Source organism: Prionailurus viverrinus, chromosome F1 (genome assembly GCF_022837055.1).
Source record: "Prionailurus viverrinus isolate Anna chromosome F1, UM_Priviv_1.0, whole genome shotgun sequence".
Taxonomy (NCBI): domain Eukaryota; kingdom Metazoa; phylum Chordata; class Mammalia; order Carnivora; family Felidae; genus Prionailurus; species Prionailurus viverrinus.
In genome coordinates, this window is record NC_062577.1 from 5,339,145 (window position 1) to 5,363,017 (window position 23,873).

Sequence of the window (23,873 nt, forward strand, 5' to 3'; positions counted from 1 at the left end):
CACATTTCTGGGGGACATTGAAACTGCAATTAGATTAGATATTAATCCCTGATTTGGGAACCTGGTCTAAGTGATATTATTTTGGGCCTGAGGTTTTCTTTTCTTTCTTTCTTTTTTTTTTTTTTAACACTTCTAAATTAGTAAAGTGGGGAAAAGTAGATTAATAAAAAATAATAGATGTTAAGTAAAGAATAGAGACCAGGAAAAAAAAAAAAAAACAGGAAAACAAAAATCATAGGTTTTATGGTACAACAGAACCCAAATGTATCACATTTTTACACTAAATGTAAATGGCCAATAGTTCAAGGAAAATTTATTATAATTTATTATCCAATAAAAAGAGATACATTTAAACCTACATATAGACTGAGAGTAAAAAATACCATGCAAATACTAATTCCCCCCAAATCTAAGTAGCTATATTAATATCAGACTAAATTGACCTTAAGGTCAAAAGCATTCTAAGGGATAAAGGGAGATGTATCATTAAGATAAAATGTTTAGATCACCAGATTAGTCTATAAACAAAAGCAAGGCAGGGTTTATAAAAGCAAATTTGTTGTCTATGGAATGTGATCCTCACCCTCCTTATGTAAATTAATTGGCCTGTCAGTACTTTCCAGGAACACAGCTGTAGTTGAACGAAGTTGAGTTTATTAACTCTTCACAATTCACACCATGGTGTGTCCCAGTAAAAGGGGTAGAAAGGACTCACAGGATTTGGGGTTATGTGAGGGATTTGGTGAATGTTTAGGACACAAGGCTTTGCTACCGATTAGCAGTAGGGCTAATTCTATGATATTTAGATAATTCATACCTAGAAGGTGGAAAGAACAGATGGTGGCTAATGCTATATCTGATCAAGAATCAGCCATCATGGGGCACCTGGGTGGCACAGTTGGTTAAGCATCTGATTCTTGATCTCGGCTCAGGTCATGATCTTGCAGTTTGTGAGTTCAAGCCTTGCATCCAGCTTACTATGGATGGTGCAGAGCCTGCTTGGGATTCTGTCTCTTTCTTCTACCCTTCCTCTGCTTGGGCTTTCTCTCTCTGTCTCAAAATAAATAAACTTAAAAAAAAAAAAAAAAACGAAAGGAAAAAAAAAGAATCAGCCATCACTCATTAGCCAGGATAAGATGTCTGGTCAGTTTTGTGGTTTGGATGACAGTTCCTGCTTTTGTCTGTGTTCACACATGATTAGGGGTTGGCTTTGGTTTGTCTGATCCATCTCTGTCACGAGGTGTTTTCAGTCTGTGAAACTGTTTATGCCCACTGGAGACCCCATGGGCTGACCCCATGGGCCAGGCAGGCTCCTGGCTCAGGGACTGCTCCTCTGTCTCAGGCCAAGAACTGAGTAAAGGAGCAAAGGGGAATTGTCAGGGAGGGTAATTTCAGTTATTTGTAAGCTTTCCAAGAAACGTTGTGATTTTGTCTCTGGAATAGAATGACATGCTCATCCCTGCTAGTGACCTGCCTTCATCCCTCCCCCTTGGTTAAAAGCAGGTCTGCACAGTTTCCTCATTATAATTCCTCAGTTTTAATTTTATTTTTTTTTTATTTTGCACAATCACTGTGGTTGTTGAGAAGTAAGTAATTTTCCTTTAACCGTACATTTTTATTTATGAGGTTAGAAATAAGTTTGATAAAGCAGGAGGTTTACTTTTGGGGGCTCAAATGAGTTTGCAAATATTTAGTACTAGGGCCAATTCCCATGAAATGAAATGTCTTTATTTATATATCCCATGTTCACCCCTGAGCTTGTAACTCTGTAATAACTTCTCACTGCATTTAGAATAAATTCTTGACATCATAAAGGTGCTGCCTGATCTCTCCCCTGCCTACCTCTCTACTTGCTTCTCTCCATACTTCCTGATCCAAACTCCTGACTTTCTGACAGTCTTCAGAACAAAGGTTGTGTACTCCTGGGCCTATGGGGATCAGCAGGAAAGGCTGAAGGGGTTGAGGGCTGGGAGGGCCAATCTGCTGTGTCCCTCCTGCAAATGGTCTCCTTAAAGGAGAGCAAAAGGATGCATTTATCTGAGCCACACAGACCCTCCAGGAAGGTTTAAGAGAAGCAATTGCAGTGTTTCCACTGATGGAACCCCCTACTCTTCCTCTAAAATGTAATCATCAAGCAGAACCAAAATGTTTGAGGACAGAGAGTACAAGTGAATTTATTAGATCTGAACTCATAAAAGCAGAAAAGGAAAAAGAAAATTCCACATGTCTTGAGATATTTGATCAGAGAAATAAATCCAATCCCTGAAAAGTGAAGGTGTAGGGACTGAAGGAAGGGCACCCCAAGATGGGTTATTTTCAGTTAAAAGCAATCAAAACCCAGCAGATTCAGGAAAAACTCTTTACCTCCCATTCAACTGCCCACTTTACCAGGAAGAGAGCTATTACCAGAGATTCCTCTTTACCTAAGAAATTTTTCTTTGTAATAGGGCAAACTTTGCTTTCCAAATATCAAGTCCTTTGACCTTCCTGCTAATGGTCTTTCTCCCTTTTGTGTCCTCAGATCCTGTCCCTCTCCTTGCTCATATAAGCATCATGTCTGTCTTTGCAATGTCCATGTTTGTGTGGATTCCCCATACGTATGCTATTAAATTTGACTTTCTCCTGTTGATCTGTCTCATGTCAGTTTCTTTCTAAGTCCAGCTAGAAGGACCTTGAAAGGCAGAGGAAATTCTTCCTCCCTGACAAAGGTCACTACCTGAATCACCCAGGTAATTCCATCAACTCTTTGGGACTCTTTCCATGACCTATAAATTCTACAATATTTGTATGTTGTCTTGGATTATTCTCTGGCTTCCATTGTAACCAAACTAATGGGAGTTTGCTCCTCGATGAGGTACAGATGGAGACTACACCACAGGCAGTTGTCACTCAAAGGAAACTTTATTTGTAGCAAATAAGGAGATGATGGGGAATAATTTCCAAGGCCATGACTCCCGGAGCAGGGATGGGAGGGCCCTTTTTATTCAGTGTTTAAGGAAGGGAAGAAAGGGGAGCTTTGTCATCACATGTAAATGTGGGCATAAGACTGTGCAGGTGTACTTAGAAAACAAGACTGTACATGCATCTTATGTTAATGAAGCTTTTGCTCCTCCTTTGGAGACATGAATATTGTAATGAGGTAACTGTAATGAGGTAAGCAGAGGTAACTGTTGGATAAGGAGAAGGGATTTTGGACCTGCTCTGAGAGTTCATATAAACTGGATGGGGTCCTGGGCTCCTGGTCTGACCTAAGGAATGCAGGGCCTTGCTTTCTTTTGGGTCAGCACTGAGCAGGGAGGGGTGTGGGTTACCATTGATTCATTGTCTCTGATATGGTTGGACTATTTCCTGGCCTGGTAGAGACTGTTCTTGCATTTTCTTTGTTCCTTAAAATCCTTAACTGCTGAGGTTTTCCCATTTCTTTGAAATTCTGACACCTCCTAGGAAGTTCTGCAAGAAGTGTGCTTGGGCAAGTAGGGATCATGGAAAAAAGCAGAGGGCCTGAAAGACTTCTCTGGTGTCTTGAAAACTGCGGGAACCCCTAACTCTTCTTGCTCACACCATACCTCTGTCCTTGCCCTCAAAGTGCATAAGTCCCTTGCAGAAGCACTGGAAATAATAAGGATGTGGGTAAGCATTAAAGACTACTTTTTTCTCTTGATTCCTTTAAAATGCATAGGAATGTTTAAGCAAAGATTTGTAACTTTGCATTGTGCAGGGAATGGCCTTGCATGGGTGCAGGGATCTTATATTTTACGTGAAGTGGTGCACTGTTAACTCTCTGAAAGGCTAACAATGTATAGTTCAATAACTTAGGAGCCACTAAATAATAATAATAATAATACCAAGGAAGTATAGCTAAGAGTCAATTATGCAATTTAAATTGGAATTCTAAAAGATCAACTAATCCCAGGGGAGGGGAAACAGGACAGCCAGCAAACAAATCCCCTCCATAAAAGCAGAATCCTTTGATGAATAGGAGAGGAGGGAGAGACAGCAATGGCTTTGCTGAGCACTGTTTTCCAGGCACCCTGGCTCACATGGGACACTTTATCTAAGCTTGACATTAGCCTAAGGGGGTGGGTGCTGCATTGAAAGGGTCTCAGGATGCCCTGCAGGCTGCCAGGGAGCTTGGGAGGGGTGGGTGGCAGGCTACTCCTGGGTCTGTCCTTGGCAAGTGTCCTGTGAACTAAGAGTCAGTGCACCCTGATCGCTGATCAGGGCGCACTGATCCAGCACTCGTTAGTGGACTTGTGTTTTCTGGGCTCATACAGGTAAAGGCAAAAACCAAAACACAACACAATGTACTGACTAAAGGTGACTATGTCATCAATGTAGTCTGGACATTCTCTCCCTGAAGGCCTATTTGCATGGGAAACCTCTTTATAACCAGAAGGTTCTTGAAAATTATGTGATTAGCACCTCCCGTTCTAGTCTGGAGAGAATGTGAATACCGAAGTGAACCCTGAGTTCACTTGGCCATTGGAGGCCCAGGGGCCTGTGGCATCGCTTCCATTTCTGGACCACTACTCAGCTCTCTGACCCTCTTGCTACAACCATGCAGAATACTTGGTTGCGTGTTTCCAGATCTTTCCAATGTTTACATGAATTGTTTATTACAAAAACAGGATTATCTATATATTCCCTTATATAATTTATTTCCATTTAATATATTATAAACACATTCCCAGGTATTCAGGTTCTTGTGGTTTCTGTCACTTTTTTGCAGTTCTGTAATATTCTGGTGAACAGATGACAACAGAGGACCCTTTCTCCCCTTTGTTAATGGTTGCGTAAGCAGAAAGAGTCAGGAGTCCCTGGAAAAAGAAAGATGAGACATAGACACAAGAAAAGTCATTGTAGGCCCCCGGCCGTCCTGTGATCTCTGTCTGACCAGCCCTACCTGCCCCAAACACGTTTCTTGCAGGACTTCCTGGGATATGTTGAAATTGCGGAAAAAATAGACTTCAGTCCTTAATAATTTTAAGGGAACAAAAAAAGTAAGAGCTGTCAGGCCAGGAGGTAGCCTAATTATATCAGGGATGATAAATCAGTGGTGAAACTCCCAGTTCTGATTCAAAAGTAGAGACTGACCTGGAGCATATTTGAGTTATCTTTGTAGGATCTGAGCCCCTCTGAGCACTGGGTACCTGACCGACTGGAGCCAGAACATCCATGGTGCCGACCCTTGCAGGCCTCATGACTTCCATCTACTGAGACCTGGACTCTATCACCTTAAGATGACTTCTCCCCAGTTTTTTTAATGTTTTTTTTTTTAATGTTTATTTATTTTTTTTTCAACGTTTATTTATTTTTGGGACAGAGAGAGACAGAGCATGAACGGGGGAGGGGCAGGGAGAGAGGGAGACACAGAATCAGAAACAGGCTCCAGGCTCTGAGCCATCAGCCCAGAGCCCGACGCGGGGCTCGAACTCACGGACCGCGAGATGGTGACCTGGCTGAAGTCGGACGCTTAACCGACTGCACCACCCAGGCGCCCCTGTTTATTCATTTTTGAGAGAGAGAACATGAGCAGGGAGGGACGGGGGTGGGGGGGGACAGAGAGAGGGGGAGCCAGAGGATCCGAAGCAGGCTCCGTGCTGACAGCAGAGTCCGATGTGGGGCTGGAACTCATGATCTTGCCCTTGGCTGAAGTCGGATGCTCAGCCAACTGGGCCACCCAGATGCCCCACTTCTACCCCAGCTCTGTGATGAATTCCTCATTGTGCAAACCCTCCATGAAGATGAATGTATCCTTAGCTTCAAACTTGCCCAGGGAGACAGTGCTTTGGAAAAGATCCCCGATGATGTTCTCATTTACTTCTTGCAAATAAAACCTTTCCTTCTCCTATTCCTTGGCTTTGTTGTGTCTGGGCTCAACATGCACCAAGAGGCAAGTCCAGTTTCAGGTAACCGTTACTTGTTTGTTACCTGCCCTTCCTGCTGAGGGGCCTCTGAAAGAGCCACTGAGCTGGGTAAGGTCATGAAGGAAGGAAATGCTGGCTCCATCTGTAGGGAGGTCACAGGTCACCGCCAAGGGCAAAGAGGGACCAGACCTCATTCTAGCACAGCCATGGTCCCTTGCTGAGACTCCAGATGGGCTCCCCAGTTTGCCTTCTGAGCCCGGGAGCTGCCCTTTTGTGCTCAGCGCTCTGCTAGGGGCCCTGGGGGGTCAGAGAGGAGAAAACCCTGTGTTCCTGGCCCTTGAAGAGCTCAGCGAGGTCACACACAGCAATCACAGCAGAGCCAAGCTGGTGTCGGGGCCAGAAGACAAATTCTTCAGTAGATGGGTTGGAACAGTCGTTAAGCATCTGGGAAGTGGGGGAGTTGAATCCTCCCTTCCTTTATTACACTAATATAAATCCCAGATGGATCAGGATTTACATGTAAAGTAAACAAAATCTTAACAGTATTAGAAACAACGCAAAGCATTTGTGCCATGTTTTATAATCATGGAACAATTATCCTAAGCAGGACAAGAAGCCTAGAAGCCACAAAGGAGAAGAGCCAAAAACTGGATCTCATAAAAAAGTTAGAAGTTCTATAAGAAAAGAAAAGCCGACCATAAACAAAATGAAAAGACACCGTTTTGCAGCACACGTGGCAGACACATTTCTCTAATGTGCAAAGAGGCTTACAAAACAGTAGAAAATTGGTGAGCTCCCTCCCACCCCCAAATACGCAGAATTTGTTAAAGAGAAAGTACCAACTGCCATAAACATTTGACAGGTGTTGAAAAACAGACATAAAATAAAGCAGCTCTGGGCAATTTTCCACCTCAGACTGGTAAATATTTTTTAAAGATTTCTATTTCCAGTATAATGATCAAGTGGGGGGCAGTCACTTTTGATAGCAGTGGGACAACTTTGTAGAGAGAAAGTCAGTGATAATTACCACGGTGTGAAGTATCCATACACTTGAGCCAGGAATTCCACTGCCAGAAACATTATATAGAGAGAACAACACACACACACACACACACACACACACACACACATGCACGTGCGTGCACGTGCAGAGAGATGTCCAGAGAAGGCGTTCATAATAGGTGCTGTTGTTATAAGAGTCGGGCCTCCTGTATGTCAGGTTCTATGCACAGTACTTTATTATTAAATTCTTGCAACCACTAAATCAACGTAGTATTTTTTTTTAATTTTTTTTTTTAACGTTTATTTATTTTTGCGACAGAGAGAGACAGAGCATGAACGGGGGAGGGTCAGAGAGAGAGGGAGACACAGAATCTGAAACAAGCTCCAGGCTCTGAGCAGTCAGCACAGAGCCCGACGCAGGGCTCAAACTCACATACCGCAAGATCGTGACCTGAGCCGAAGTCGGACGCTTAACCGACTGAGCCACCCAGGCGCCCCAATGTAGTATTTTTTTTTTCAACGTTTATTTATTTTTTGGGGGGACAGAGAGAGACAGAGCATGAACAGGGGAGGGGCAGAGAGAGAGGGAGACACAGAATCGGAAACAGGCTCCAGGCTCTGAGCCATCAGCCCAGAGCCTGACGCGGGGCTCGAACTCCCAGACCGCGAGATCGTGACCTGGCTGAAGTCGGACGCTTAACCGACTGCGCCACCCAGGCACCCCTCTGATATCCCCAATGTAGTATTTTTAATGTTCATTCTACAAATGATAGAACTGAGGCTGAGAACAGAAATATATGCTTAAACTCATGGTATTTGTGAGAAGCAAATCTTGTTCAGTGTTTGCTCAAAACTGTGATCATATGTCATTTGCAAAGGCAAAAACTGTGGACAGATCCAAGTTCATTACCAAGAGGTAGATGGGATAAATTATGCTTCATCCAGACAAAGCAATCGTGCCCAGCCACAGAGCAGAATGATGGAGATTTGTCTATGCTATGTCTTATTATCTTATCAACAAGATACATTGAAAAAAAAAAGCAAGATTTCAAAATAGTTGTTATGATTCCATTTTTGTTTAAAAATATAAATCACAAATTTGGGGCTCCTGGGTGGCTCAGTCAGTTAAGCGTCCAACTTTGGCTCAGGTCATGATCTCATGGTTTGTGAGTTCAAGCCCCGCGTCTGGCTCTGGGCTGTCAGCTCAGAGACTGGAGCCTGCTTCAGATTCTGTGTCTCCCCCTCTCTTTGTCCCTCCCCCACTCAAGCTCTGTCTCTGTCTCTCTCAAAAATAAACATTAAAAAAAATAAATATAAATATAACTTACAAATGCCTCACGATCTTCAAAACTGTTTATTCGGAAATAATTTTAAACTTTCAGGATGGTGGTGAGAATGATACTAAGTCACCCTGCCTCCTGTTCCCTGCTCCAAACTAGGGCCTTCCTCTAGGCCCTAGTCTTTCCTCCTGCTCTGGAATGACCCTTACATTTCCAGAGATCTCTCTGGTTCTCTCTCTGGTGCTGCCAGGTCATATGCCCTGGCTTGGCTTCCCCTACCCCTACTATTATTTAACCTTTCCCTTCTCTCAGCTTCAATAGCACTCAGGTCCTTCACTGCTTCACTTACTGGGAAGCTACCTCCTTCCATCCAGCAAGAACCAGGATCCTGAAGACTAGCCTGCACCCTCACTGGCTCCCCCTTCTCATTCAATCTCCTTCTTCTGCTTGCTGCTGTCTTTGGGCTCCTACCCCAGCACTCCGGTGAACATTCTTGGACAAAATAGCCCATGATCGCCTACTTGCCAAATTGTTCTGATCGCATTCCCTTGACATCTACCCTCTTAACACTCTCCTCCCCAACTCCGCAGCTTCCTATTGTCCCCTCCAGCTCCCCTAGGGTCTTTGGCCAACTCGCTGACCAAGACCACTCAGTTCCCTCCCTGCGGCCCTTCTACTTGGCCTATTCTGCAAGCATTGGTGCTCAACAACCCATCCCCTCAATTGCTTTTGCTGTGCTTTTTAAATTCTTTTATTTTTATTTTTTTTAAATGTTTATTTATTTATTTTGAGAGAGAGAAAGACAAGGTCAGCAGGGGAGAGGCAGAAAGAGGGAGAGAGAGAATCCCAAGCAGGCTCCATGCTGTAACCTGACGCAGGGCTCGAACCCATGAACCATGAGATTACAACCCGAGCCAAAACCAAGAATGGAACTCACGAACCTTGAGATCATGGTCTAAGCTGAAACCAAGAGTCAGGTGCTTAATCACTTGAGCCACCCAGGTGTCCCATTGTGACTTTTTAAAAGTCCAAGGCACAGGTTTCTCCATGGCTATATCTACTGCCTTGTTTTGATTTATAGTAATGAACTTGCTTCCATAAATGGGAATATTTGCAGATGTTTATCTAGGGATAATACAAAAAATATTGCTATTATTTTTGATACAACAGAATGATTTTGTATCATGTATTTCAACCTAACTAGAATATGGATTTTTTAATATCAAAAAATTGAAATACAATAAAATGCAAAGCCATGATTTGTGGTCCCTCCCAAGCATCACCCGTGAGATAAGTCTAAACCTACAGCCCTTGACCACTCACCCATCCCAGCTCTCTGTTCTCCCATTTCCAGCCCAACACACAGGCCAAGTCCACTAGTGAAACCACTCCCGGCATCCCTTTCTCTTCCTTTATGCGTCCCCTCTGTGCCATTTCCTCCCTCTACCGAGAGTTCATCTCTAGCCTCATCACTGCCTACAGTTACCTCCTCACCTTTGAAGTTCCATGTTGTGCATGAAAATGCATCTGTCCCTCCACCCTACCTGCAAGGTACAAGGGGCTGCTCTGTCCTTCGGGCCCCCACAGCTCCACGTCAGAACCTCCCCATCATCAGATCAGGAATACTCTATTGTATTTATCTGTTTAGATGTATGTTGTCCCCCACTGCCCCTGATGCAAGACCAGGCACAGATACTTGAGCTGAGTCTTCTGCTGCAGTAACCCATAGTAGGTGCTTAAAATGTATTTTTTAATAAATGCATGAATGGGCATCAGCAGCAAGCGATCCACTAACAGTACTTTTTGGGTGCTTCCTCCCATGTTTACTAGCCTGCCTTCCACCCGGCTTTGTCTATTGCCGACACCTACATGTTCAGTCCCAAGCATCAGCAGACAGTCAAAAACTGGCTGCTTGAACATATCTACTTCCCTGACTTCCACTCATAAACTACTAGATTTTCACATTCTGACCCAGGGTACTTGTGACTCTTTTCCAGAATAAATCAGGCCTCCCTGTCTGGTTGCATGGGTTCTCCCTCAATTTGAGGCAGAAGGTGAGGGACAAGGAGCTGCACAAGGTTCTCAGATTCTGTGGATTAGGCAGAATCAAGATGTTGATGGCTTGGTGAGCAATGCTGGGGAGACAGGAGCCAAACAAACATCCGGAGGCCCATGACACACAGCCCCGTAAGTGGTGTTTGTGTCCACGGTACCCAGCTGGATCCAGCCTTCAGTGACAAGTGCTCTATCCGTGTCACCCCTTCCTTCTCTGCCTGCACCAGCATACACGTCTCCTCACATGCAACATACAGGTACATCCATGAAAATGAAAAAGAGACCCTGCTGGATTTCTTAGCGCAACAGCATGTTGGCCTAACGTAAGTCATGAGTCACAGCTTTGCTGCCTTTGTGGCCTCCTAGGACATCAGGGAAGGAGCTGGTGGGCCTCAGCGAGGGTCTCTCCACAGCTTCTGGTCTGACTTGAAGTCTGGAGCTTCCTGGAGGGAGCAGAAAGGACTGGTCTAGAGTAGGGAAGGACCGAGGGGTTTTTAGTCAGCGACAAGGCGCTTTTTTTGGATCGTACAGAGTTGCCTGATTCAGCTCAGAGATACATGCTACAGGTGAAGAGCAGAAAACTAAGAGGGTTTCAGTCTCTGATTTTAGGAAAAAGAAGTTGACTGTCTCCCTAACGTGGCCTCTTCTCGAGCTGATCTCTCTGACCCTCCGCTCTCTCTAAAGTTCAATTTCTTTGGAAGAATGTATTGGGGTGTGCAGGGAGATGACCATGCAAGATGAGGTGGACCTTGTGGGCCATAGCCTCATGTGGCAGGGGGTCCAGAGCTGCTGTGCTGGAGTCATAGGGCTTGACCTCTTCTGAACTTGCCAAGAATGGGCAAGGGGGTTGAAGCTTATGTATTCATACATATAATTTTTTAAATCACTGTATAACTACTGACTTCAGCTGTGAAAACAGCCCAATGTATAACTCACTGGGCTCTTCTGATTCTGGATTTGGTGGGTAGGGACTCTGACTCCAGTGGTTTAGGTCTCTTTCCTCACCTACCAACATTATTCTATTCCATTTCATTTCCTTTATTCTATTCTAGAACAAAATGTCTGCTTTGATTTGTCAGAATGTTAACACTTCCATTTGCTGCCACTGAAATCTTTCAAATAATACAAATGATTGTATTAGAAACAGGGCCACCCTTGGGGTGTGTGAGTCCCAGCAAATTTTTTTTTTTTTTTTTTTTGGTGTCCTGGCTTCTGTAAACAACTTGGTGACGTGTCAGAACATGGATGAGAACTGACCAGTGAACGGGATTTATGAGGATGCAAGCCCAAGGCTTCGTGGTAAACCCTCAGTGGTCAAGCCCCGAACTTACCCACTACACTGTGTCTGACTTGAGTGACAGTCACTCAAAATTAGGGTATCAGAACCAGCTGGTGGCCCATGCCACACAATTCCACAGAAGAAATACCACACCAGCCAGTGAAAGCTATCTGTTCTCTGGTCACCCTCCTGGAAGCAGGACCCAGCCACGGGGCCAGGCAGGGATAATGAATGCATGAACACAAATCCTGGAGTTGCTTGGGGCATCTGGTCACCCCTGGCAGGGGGACAGTGGGCAAGGATTGGAGAGCACCTTGGGATCTGGTCCACACCTGTAGCATCCTGTTCAATGGCACTACAGGCTCAGCTGGTCCCGTCCAACAAGAAAACTTTGAGGAAGATGCTCCAGTGCACAGGGCTACGTGAGGCACAAGGCTGACCCAGAGCAGGGGAGCCATTTGCTTGGGTCTAAAAGTTATAATGTATCTGAGTTTTCCTTTCCACTTAAAAATTCTATTTCTGATCACTAAAAAATCAATACCTCTATGTTCTAGAATATTTGCAAATTACAAAAAAAAAACCTCTTAAAACCCAATACTAAATATTAATCATTCATTTATTGGTCAGCTACTATTCAGCTACTCTATGCTGGCACTGTGCTGGCACAGGACTACATACAAGGTAGACATAGTCCTTCCCCCTCCAGGAAGCTTACACTCCAGCAGGTTGGCAATATTTTACATTATTTTTAAAACTATTTTAAATAATTAATTAATTAATTTTTTTTTAACTAGGCAATTCATTTACATGGCTCAAATTCAAGAGCTACAAAAGAGTGCCCAATGAAAACTTTCCTTTTTAGGGTAATGAAAATATTTTGTATGATATTATGATGATGGATATATGTCATTACACATCTTTCCAAATCCATACAATGTACAACACCAAGAGTGAACCCTAAGGTAAACTGTGAACGTTTAGAGATTGCGATGTGTCAATGTTAGTTCATCCTCAGAAAAAATGTACCTCTGGGCGACTGATGTTGTTAACGGAGGAGGCAATGCATGTGGGGGCAAAAACTATACAAGAAATCTTGGTACCTTCCTCTCAATCTTGTTGTAAACCTAAACCTGCTCTGAAAAATTAAGTCTTTAAAAAAAAATTCCTTGTCTCCACACATTTTCTCTCCCTAAAGGCAACCAAATTTTATATACATACTACATTGAGAAGTATGCATATTACTTCTCCCCTCTCTTATTTAAATTGTGTATGGAGATTATTGTGTATGAGTTCATAAAGTGTTTTTATCTTTTAATCTTACAGTTGCGTAAACTTCAGTCATATATAATTATTTAACAAGTTCCTTCTGATGGATGTTTTATTTTCAAGCTTTTCCACACTATGCTGCATTAGTTAAGGGCGCACATATATTATCTTGCAAATGTGTTAGCATATCATAAATTACCTTTACAAGTGGAATTGCTGCTTCAAAAGATATGTGAATTTGTAATTTTGAGAGCTATTGCCAAACTGTTTTCAATGGTGTTTGTACCAAATAACATTCCAGCCAGAAATGGATGAGTTCTGATGGTAGGTGACATTTTGATATATTCTCTTGCAGGATTTTTCTTTTCCCTTCCCCTTCCCCTCCTCCCTCCCCCTCCCCCCTCTTCCTTCTCCTTCTCTGTCTCCTCCTACTTCTTCCTCTTCTCCTCCTCCCCCTCCTTCCCCTCCCTCTCCTTCTCCTTCTTCTTTTTTTTTAATATCTTGGGCTCCTTTGGCACACAGTTTTACTTTAGTTTCTTTGTAAAACTATTTTATTCTCCAAGTAAAAAAGTGATCTACTCTTTTCATGACACTCTTTTCCACTTCACTCACAGAGTTGCCCCCACCCAATGTTATAAAAAGCTGAACCTTGTTATAGCTTCCTTTTATATTCTAGTGTCATGCTTTTAGAACTTTAGTGAATCCAAATACTTAATAACCAGGATTTAGCCAGGTGACCAATCATACTTACACTCAAACCTGTAGGCTATGTCCACAGCCCATATATCTTGTATTAGATGGAGGGACACAGCAGATGTTGGCAACAGGGTGACAGCAAAAACGTGAGAGGTGGTGCCTCTGTTTGTGCCAGATAAATCATTTCCCAGGATGACAATGATCTTGGATGGAAATCTAGAAAAGAGAGGTACTGTTTAAAAGGCAGTGGTGAGGGGTGCCTGGGTGGCTCAGTTGGTTAAGCATCTGACTTTAGCTCAGGTCATGATCTGACTGTTCCTGAGTTTGAGCCCCACGTTGGACTCTGTGCTGACAGCTTTGGAACCTGCCTGGGATTCTGTTTCTCTCTCTCTCTGCCCCTCCCCCACTTGTGCAAGGCATCTTAGGAAAACAATGCTGCTTTTGTTTTTATTTTGCTTTTTGAATACAAAATGTTCAAGGAGAACCTGGGTGGCTCAGTCGATTGAGCTCTGATTCTTGATTGTGCCTCAGGTTATGATCCCAGGGTCATGAGATCAAAAACTGTGTTGGGCTCCATGCTGAGTGAGGAGACTGTTTTAGCTTCTCTCTTTCTCTGCTTCTCTTCCCAAACTTCTCTCTCTAAAAAATAAAAAAAAGAATTAAAAAAAGTTCAAGAATACCACTTGTCCATAAATTCTTCCCTAAATTTTGAAAATTGCATACTGTTTGTAATTTATGGCTTGTTGTGTAATGTACCAAAGTCATTTTACCATTCAATAGTCTTCTCCAACATATTTTGTGATAGCTATAATGTATCCCACATAGGGTTAACACATAATTTATTCAACCAATTCTCTAATGTTTTGAAGTTGTTTTTTTATTTTTATTTTTTTAATTTTAATTTTAATTGATTATTTTAATTTAAATCCAAGTTAATTAACGTATAGTGTTATAATGATTTCAGTAATAGAATTTAGTGATTCATCACTTACATATAACACCCAGTGCCCATCCCAACAACTGCCCTCCTTAATGCCCATCACCCATTTAGCCCATCCCCCAACCCAATATCCCACCAGCAAACCTGTTTGCTCTCTGTACGCAAGAGTCTCTTATGGTTTGTCTCCCTGTCTGTTTTTAGATTATTTTTGCTTCCCTTTCCTTATGCTCATCTTTTTTTGTTCTTAAATTCCACATATGAGTGAAGTCATATGATATTTGTGTTTGTCTAACTTATTTCACTTAGCATAATACACTCTAGTTCTATCCATGTTGTTGCAAATGACAAGAGTTCATTCTTTTTGATCACCAAGTCATATCCCATTATATATATAGATAGAGATAGATAGAGATAGAGATAGAGAGATAGATAGATAGATAGAAAGATCTCACATCTTCTTTATCCATTCACCTGTCAATGGACATTTGGGCTCTTTCCATACTTTAGCTATTGTTGATAGTGCTGCTATACACATTGGGGTGCATGTGTCCCTTCAAATCAGCACTGTTGTATACTTTGGATCAATACCTAGTAGTTAAATTCCTAGGTCATAGGGTAGTTCTATTTTTAATTTTTTGAGGAACCTCCACACTGTTTTCCAAAGTGGCTACACCAGTTTGCATTCCCAGCAGTGCAAAAGAGACCCTCTTTCTCTGCATTCTCGCCAACATCTACTGTTGCTTGGGTTGTTAATGTTAGTCATTCTGACAGGTGTGAGGTGGTATCTCATTGTGGTTTTGATTTCTATTTCCCTGATGATGAGTGATGTTGAGCATCTTTTCATGTGTCTGTTAGCCATCTGGATGTCTTCTTTGAAAAAATGTCTATTCATTTCTTTTGCCCATTTCTTCACTGGGTCATTTGTTTTTGGTGTTGAGTTTGACAAGTTCTTTACAGATTCTGGATACTAATCTTTATCTGATATGTCATTTGCAAATATCTTGTCCCATTCCATCGGTTGTCTTTTAGTTTTGCTGATTATTTCTTTCATTGTGTAGAAGGTTTTTATCTTGATGAGGTCCCAATAGTTCATTTTTGCTTTTGTTTCCCTTGCCTCTGGAGACATATCAAGTAAGAAGTTGCTATGACCAAGGTCAAAGAGGTTGTTGCCTGTTTTCTCCTCTAGAATTTTGATGGCTTCTTGTCTTACATTTAGGTCTTTAATCCATTTTGAGTTTATTTTTGTATGTGGTGTAGGACAGTGGTCCAGGTTCATTCTTCTGCATGTTGCTGTCCAGTTTCCCAACACCATTTGTTGAAGAGACTGTCTTTATTCCATTGGATACGCTTTCCTGTTTTGTCAAAGATTAGTTAGCCATACGTTTGAGGGTCCATTTCTAGGTTCTTTATTCTGTTCCACTGATCTATGTGTCTGTTTTTGTGCCAGTGCCATACTGTCTTGATGATTACAGCTTTGTAGTACATCTTGAAGTCTGGAATTGTGATACCTCCAGCTTGGTTTTCTTTTTCAGGATTGCTTTGGCTATTTGGGGTCTTTTCTGGTTCCATACCAGTTTTAGGATTGTTTATTCTGGCTCTGTGAAGAATGCCAGTGTTATTTTTATAGGGATTGCATTGAATATGTAAATTGCTTTGGGTAGTATCAACATTTTAACAATATCTGTTCTTCCAATCCATGAGCATGGAATGTTTTCCATTTTTTATGTCTTCTTCAATTTCTTTCATAAGCTTTCTATACTTTTCAGTGTATAGATTTTTCACCTCTTTGCTTAGGTTTATTCCTAGATATTTTATGGGTTTTGGTGGAATTGTAAATGGTATTGATCCCTTGATGTCTCTTTCCATTGCTTCATTATTGGTGTATAGAAATGTAACTGATTGAAGTTTTTTGTTTTTTGTTTTTTTATTTTAGAAACTGGCATCAGTATGTTACCTAGGACAAACAGGTCATTTTCCTACACCTGATGACAATCATTTATGGAAACACATTTAGGTGCTTTATTATTCACAAGGGATATGGGAAGCAAATGCAATATGGGAGGTAAAGCTAGATCATCCATAAACGAATCTGTATTCTATTTTGAAAGATAAGACATTTACAAATTCAACAAGATAACTAACTCATGAGGCACTGGGGGCTCTGTCCCAATTAATGATAAAGTCAAAAAAAGATCAGATTCAGAAGGCATGAAAGGTTTTATATAAAACATGATTATTAACCTTGGCCATACAATAGCTTCATTTGGACCACACCCCAACCAGAGATTCTGATTAAGTTGGTCTAACTGGCAATCACACATCTGGATTCTTGTAGGCATCATGAGGACCCCTTCTGTAGAAGGTATACTTGCATGAATTTTTAAGGAAAGGTAGAGTCACAGAGGGGGAAAAAAATGGTACTTGGTATTACAAATGGGGAGAGAAAGGTCTAAAGATTTATATATGTAAGTGGAGATGAGACATATTCATCCGAAATATAGACTCTTGGAATTTTAGAGCTGAGAATAACACACAAGTGATCAAATCACTGTGCTCACGTCCCTCCTAATTGTTCCCTCTGGATGACACATAGGTTTATAGGAACTTCCACTTACAGGTACCTTATTTGACATTCACACTGACTCTGTGGGCTGGGAAAAAATGATTAACCCCATATTAGAGTTGAGGAAGCCCTATGGCTAACATTGGACTGTGCAGAAACTTGATAGAAATGAGAAAATAGGTAGAATGATAATTAGGGGGCTTCCATTTTCTAGAACAGCAGGCTTTGTTATTTGGACCACATTCCTACTGAAGATGACTTAAAATGACAGAATCAGAAAAAACTTCTTAGAAGTTATTGAAAAGATAGCTTCTTAAAATTTCTAGAGAAGATAGTTCAAAATTTGGAAGTCAAGAAACAAGAGGTTGCTGGTGAGCTATGGTTCACTCTGGCTCTGGAGGTATTTGCAGATTTGGCTGGAAACAGCTGAGAAAGTGAGCTGAAATAGAGCTGCCTTAAGAAGACAGACTGACCAGAGTGCGCCTGGATCCCTTTCCTACTGCCTCTCAAGTGGGATCAGGTGGAGAAAAAGACATGCCCCTGAGTTTAAAAACCCAATGTTGACTCTATGAACACTTGCAGCCAAAATTAACAGTATCAGGCATGAAGACATATTAATTTTTTAAATTTATTTTTAAATTTACATTCAAGTTAGTTAACATACAGTGCAATGATGATTTCAGGAGTAGAATCCAGTGATTCACCCCCCATGTATAACACCCAGCGCTCATCCCAACAAGTGTCTTCCTTAATGCCCCTTACCCATTTAGCCCATCCCCCCTCCTACAACCCCTCCAGCAACCCTGTTTTTTCTCTGTATTTAAGAGTCTCTTATGTTTTGTCCCCTTCCCTGTTTTTATATTATTTTTGCTTCCCTTCCCTTATGTTCATCTGCTTTGTATCTTGAATTCCTCATATGAGTGAAGTCATATGATATTTATCTTTGACTCACTAATTTCACTTAACATAATACCCTCTAGTTCCATCCACATTGTTGTAAATGGCAATATTTCATTCTTTTTGATTGCCAAGTAATACTCCATTGTGTATATATACCATTCATCCATTCATCCACCCATCAATGGACATTTGGGCTCTTTCCATACTTTGGCTATGAGACATATTTACTTTTAAATGGTTACAGTTCCTAGTACCCAGGTGCTTGGAGTAGCAAATGCAAAACCTCTCTCTGGTTGAAGAAATGTTTATCCTGGGTCTCTGGAAAATCTGACAGATAAATTTTCAAGGGAAGAAAGTAGGACAAAATTAAAGAAATGAGTACAACAAGGAAATAAGGTGCAATAAACAGGAACTAACAGAAAAACTGGCATAAACTAGCCTCCAAAGATTTCAAATGCTAGAATTATTAGCAACAGATTTTTTTTTTTATTAAGTAGGCTCCACGCCCAACATGGGAGTTGAGTGCATGACCCTGAGATCAAGAGTCACATGCTCTACTGACTGAGCCAGCCAGGTGTCCAGCAGCAGATTATTTTTTTTTTTATTTTTTTTTTCAACGTTTATTTATTTTTGGGACAGAGAGAGACAGAGCATGAACGGGGGAGGGGCAGAGAGAGAGGGAGACACAGAATCGGAAACAGGCTCCAGGCTCTGAGCCATCAGCCCAGAGCCTGACGCGGGGCTGGAACTCCCGGACCGCGAGATCGTGACCTGGCTGAAGTCGGACGCTTAACCGACTGTGCCACCCAGGCGCCCCTACAGCAGATTATTTTTAATGATAACTATGTTTCAAAAATATGAGACTGAAAAATATCCTCAGGAAATAGGAAACTATAACAAGTGAAATAACAAATTTGTAAAAACAACGGCAACAACAACAACAAAAACAAATAAACCTTTTTACGTGAAAAAAAAAACAAATTAATGTTTCAGTAAAATGGTATTTAAGGCAGGTTGAACACAGAAAATGACATACCTGAAAGATAGGGCAGAAGGTATTATACAGAATAAGAGAGAGAAAGATAGAAACTAGGAGGAGAGGGTGAGAGAACTTCAGGGAAGAGTAAGAAGCTTCCAGAAGGAGAGAGAGCACTGGCAGAGGCTCTATTTGAAAGGGTTATGCCTGCAAATTCTCCAGAAATGTTAACCATACCAAAATACAAATTCAAGAAGCCTAATGAACTCCGAGAAAGACAAATAAAAAAGAAAGTCATACCTAAACACACCACAGTAAAACTGCAGATAATCAAAATCAATGAAAATATTTTAAAAACATGGAGGGAGGAAGGAAGGGAGAGAGAGACCGACAGAGACAGAGAGAATGAATTACCGTCAAAGCAGCCATAGTTAATTTGATAGCTAACTTCTCATTAGCAAAGATAGAAACCAAAAGAATATACAAGGACTTCATTAATGCATTCGAACAAAAGAATTGAAAACCCAAAATTCTATACTGAATGAAAACATGTATAAGGATGAAGATAAAACAAAAACATTTTTAATTTTTAGGTCAACAAAAAGAGGGTTTGGGGGGATGGGCATTAAGGAGGGCACTTGTTGGGATGGGCACTGAGTGTTATACATAAGTGATGAATTGCTAAATTCTATTCCTGAAATCATTATTATCCTATATGTTAACTTGGATTAAAATAATAAAAATAATTTGCAAAATATTGGATAATTGTTGAAACTGAATAATGAGCCATTCAGATTCATTTCATCATACAATTCTACTTTTTAAAAAAATTTTGTTAATGTTTATTTATTTTTGAAGAAGAGAGAGACAGAGTGTGAGTGGGGGGTGGGGGCAGAGAGAGAGGGAGACACAGAATCTGAATCAGGCTCCAGGATCTGAGCGGTCAGCACAGAGCCTAACGCAGGGCTCGAACCCACAAACTGTGAGATCGTGACCTGAGCCGAAGTCGGACGCTCAACTGACTGAGCCACCCAGGCACCCCTACAAATCTACTTTTTTTTTTCCCAACGTTTATTTATTTTTGGGGGGACAGAGAGAGACAGAGCATGAATGGGGGAGGGGCAGAGAGAGAGGAAGACACAGAATCGGAAACAGGCTCCAGGCTCTGAGCCATCAGCCCAGAGCCCGACGAGGGGCTCGAACTCACGGACCGCGAGATCGTGACCTGGCTGAAGTCGGACGCTTAACGACTGCGCCACCCAGGTGCCCCTACAATTCTACTTTTATATGTGGTTGAAAATTTTTATAATAAAAGTTAAAAATAAATTTTTTAAAAACGAAGAGGGCTTATCAGCAAACCTCAATAAATGAAATGATAAAGGAAGTGGCAAACTTATGGCACAATTAATGCCTGATGGGGCTTAAAAAATCCTTAAAGAAAGTGTAATGGTGATTTTCAAGGGCTGGGGAGGGGAGAGTGGAGGGTACAGAGCTTCAGTTTGTGAAGATGGCTCACCCAGGACACGGGGTGATGGTTGCATAGGAAATGCGAATGCACTGAAAGCCACTAAACTTAAAATTGATACATCTAAATGGCCATAAATAGTGTTGGACAACTCTGGAAAACAGTATGGAGGGTCCTCAAAAAACTAAAAATAGAACTACCCTACGATCCAGCAATTGCACTACTAGGCATTTATCCATACAGGTGTGCTTTGAAGGGACACATGCACCCCCATGTTTAGAGCAGCACTATCAACAATAGCCAAAGTATGGAAAGAGCCTGAATGTCCATAGATGGGTTAATGGATAAAGAAGATGTGGTATATATATACAATGGAGTATTACTCAGCAATCAAAAAGAATGAAATCTTGCCATTTACAACTACGTGGATGGAACTGGAGGGTATTATGCTAAGTGAAATTAGTCAGAGAAAGACAAAAACCACATGCCTTCACTCATATGAGGACTTTAAGACACAGAACAGATGAACACAAGGGGAGGGAGACAAAAATAATATAAAAACAGGGAGGGGGCAAAACAGATGAAACTCATAAATATGGAGAACAAACGGAGGGTTCCTGGAGGGGTTGGGGGGGGGGATGGGCTAAATGGGTAAAGGGCACTAAGGAATCTACTCCCAAAGTCATTGTTTCACTATATGCTAATTTGGATGTAAACTTTAAAAAATAAAACATAAAATAAATTTAAAAAAATATTTTGTTGGACCACAAAAATACAAGTCTGAGGAAGTGGGCAGGTACAGGTCATTTACCCGTTGTTTTCTCTGCGCCTGAAGCCCTGGAGGAGCTGGGGAACCACATCTCCATCTCTGCAACCCGCTGCCCCTGGCATCTCTCTCTTCCATGTCCCTCCGGCCACTGAGGCCCCCCGGGGGGGGGGGGGGCGCAGGGGGGACTCACTCCCTTCCTGCTTTGGGCCCCAGGGAGGCCCAGAGCCTAAGAGCAGCAGCTGGTGCCCGCCTGAGGTCTGAGGCTCCCTCCATATCCTCAGTCTCTCTTCTCTTTCACCCCTTCTGCCCTCTAGCTAACCTTCTTCTCCGTTTTTCTCTTCCTGCTTTTAAACATCTCATGGCAAGTTTCTTCCATTAAACATCTCTGCTTGTAATACCCAGAGCGGCTCTGTTTTGGTGCTGGTTCATGACCCCCTCCTTGCCTCAGCCCCCAGCTCCACCTGGCACTTCCTTTCATAGTCACCCCTCAGCTCCTGCGTCCCCAGACTGGGTTTGCAGTTCTGCTCCACCCCTGCCCCTCTTCTGTGCGGGAGAGAAGAGTCCAGCCCACGGAGGGGCCCTGCTGGTCTCCTCACACAGTGGGAGAGTCAGGTCTCTTTGGGGGGAAATGTTATGCCCAGAATTCGTGATCCCCAAAGACCACCAGGGAGCCGAGTCCGATGCAAAAGCAAAGAGCCATTATTCGAGCTAGCTCGAGCTCAATCCCCTACCCGCACCCAGGCAGCGGTGAGATACCAGGGAAAGAGCGAGTTTCAAAAGCACAAAGGTTTTATAGGGGTCTAGGGGCAGCCGATTGGCTGGGGAAGTGGCGTGTTTTGATCAGGAAGCTTGAATGGGTGAGCGGGAGGTCACTCAAAGGGAGGAGGCGTGGTTTAGGTGAAGGACACAGAACAAGATGGAGTCGGCTGGCGTAGGCCCGCCCTTTCAGAAATATCCCCAGTGATCTTGAGTTTTTCCTGAAACAAATCTCAATCGGGATAGAACTTGGGGGACATTTTGTGAGTGTTGTTCCAACTGTTGGGGAAGGGTCTGGAAGGGACTCTGTCCTGTGGCCAGAGAGCACCTGCCTCCCTCTGGGGCCTCAATCTGAGCTGTGGTAAACAACGGGAACTGCTGGGTCCTGGGTGAGCCTGAGGCCAGCGTCTCCGGGAGCCTGTCCAGTTTTGGGGACTGGTTTTCATCCTGCCTCCCAGTGACGCACACGGTGCTCCTGACGCCCACGCGTCCCTCCCTCCCAAACCTTCTCCACCTCCTCAGTGCCTCGTCTTTTTATGCCCTGAAACTTCCTCCAGAACATCATACCCCTAAAATAGTCATCAAATTCCGTCATTCTTTTCCTTAAAAATCTTTCAATGGCCTATTAGCATATTTTAAAATAATATCCTTCGTAACTTCCGGACAGTGGCCTATCTAAAAAGAAAACTGAAAGCTTCCAATGGCTTTCTTTCTTAGGCAGAGTGATCTTTCTAACAGGAGACCTGGACCACGGCACTGCAGTCTTTAAAAGCACTAACCATCCCTTCTGGTCTTCTCAGGAGAAAGTTCACTCTTTTTATCTATCCTTTAGTAAGGTCCTTACCCCTCTACTGCCTCCTAGCGCCCTGCTCCTGTTCACTCCACTCACTTCTCAAAGGTCCAGCCTCATTGAAATGATTTGTGCTCTTCAGACAGTCCATCCCATTTTCTGCAACCACAATATTTTTCCTCGTCTTCTTGGTCTGCCTAATTCTTTCTCATCATCTATCTGCTCTGACATCACTTCCTCCAGGGGTTATTGCCAGACTCCAGATTTGAGCTAGACTCTGTAAGTGCTTATCTAGAACACTGTACCCCTTACCACACTGCACTGTAAAGTGCTAACCATTGTGAGCATGCAGTAGGGATCTGTTTAGTGAATGAAATACAGTTTGAAAGTATGTATTTCACTATGAACCTATGGTATGCTACTTTCTAACTAACATCAGCATGATAGCACTTTTAAAAGTAACTAATACATGTGTTAGGTGGCTCAGGAATGCAGAGGACTGGAGGAAGACAGTACATGAAAGGTGAATAGTGAGGGAATATGCATTTATTCATGGATATAAATTAAAAAAAATTTTTTTAACGTTTATTTGTTTTTGAGAGATAGAGCACCAGCGGGAAGGAGCAGAGAGAGAGGGAGACACAATCCAAAGCAGGCTCCAGGCTCTGAGCTGTCAGCACAGAGCCCAACTGTGAGATCCTGACCTGTGCCCAAGTCAGATGCTTAACTGACTGAGCCGCCCAAGCGCCACTGTTTGTGGCTATAAATTACAGGAAGTATAGGGTGTGGCTGGTGGAGGAATAGGTTGTGTGTGCTTGTTAGAAGTATATGGTAAATGAAATAAGGTCACCAATTCTTGGATATTTCCATTAGGAGGTGCTGTTGGGGGCGCCTGGGTGGTTCAGTCGGTTAAGTCTCTTGATTTCGGTTCAGGTCACCATCTCATGCTTCGTGAGACCGAGCCCCTCGTCAGGCTCTTCGCTGACAGCGCTGACCCTGTTTGGGATCTCCGCCTCTGTCTTTGCCCCTCCCCCGCTTGTGTGTGTGCTTTTGGATGTGCTCTCTCTCTCTCTCAAATAAATATTAAAAAAAGAGGTGTTGATTTCCCCACACCTTAAACACAGGTTTGACCAGAGGATGTGGCAGAACGAACACCGGGCAGGTACCAGGGCCGGGCCACAAGAACACCTGCAGCTTGCACTTTTGCGTCCTTGGAACGCAGCCCGGAAAGCGTGCTCTCGGGAGCTGGCCCCGCCTACTGGAGGCTGA

The 23,873-nt window shown here is 42.7% G+C and overlaps 1 pseudogene; it reads left to right on the plus strand.

Annotated features, from left to right (window-relative positions):
• LOC125155623 (60S ribosomal protein L12-like) overlaps positions 1-23,873 on the plus strand; it is a 34,347-nt pseudogene extending 10,474 nt beyond the window's left edge.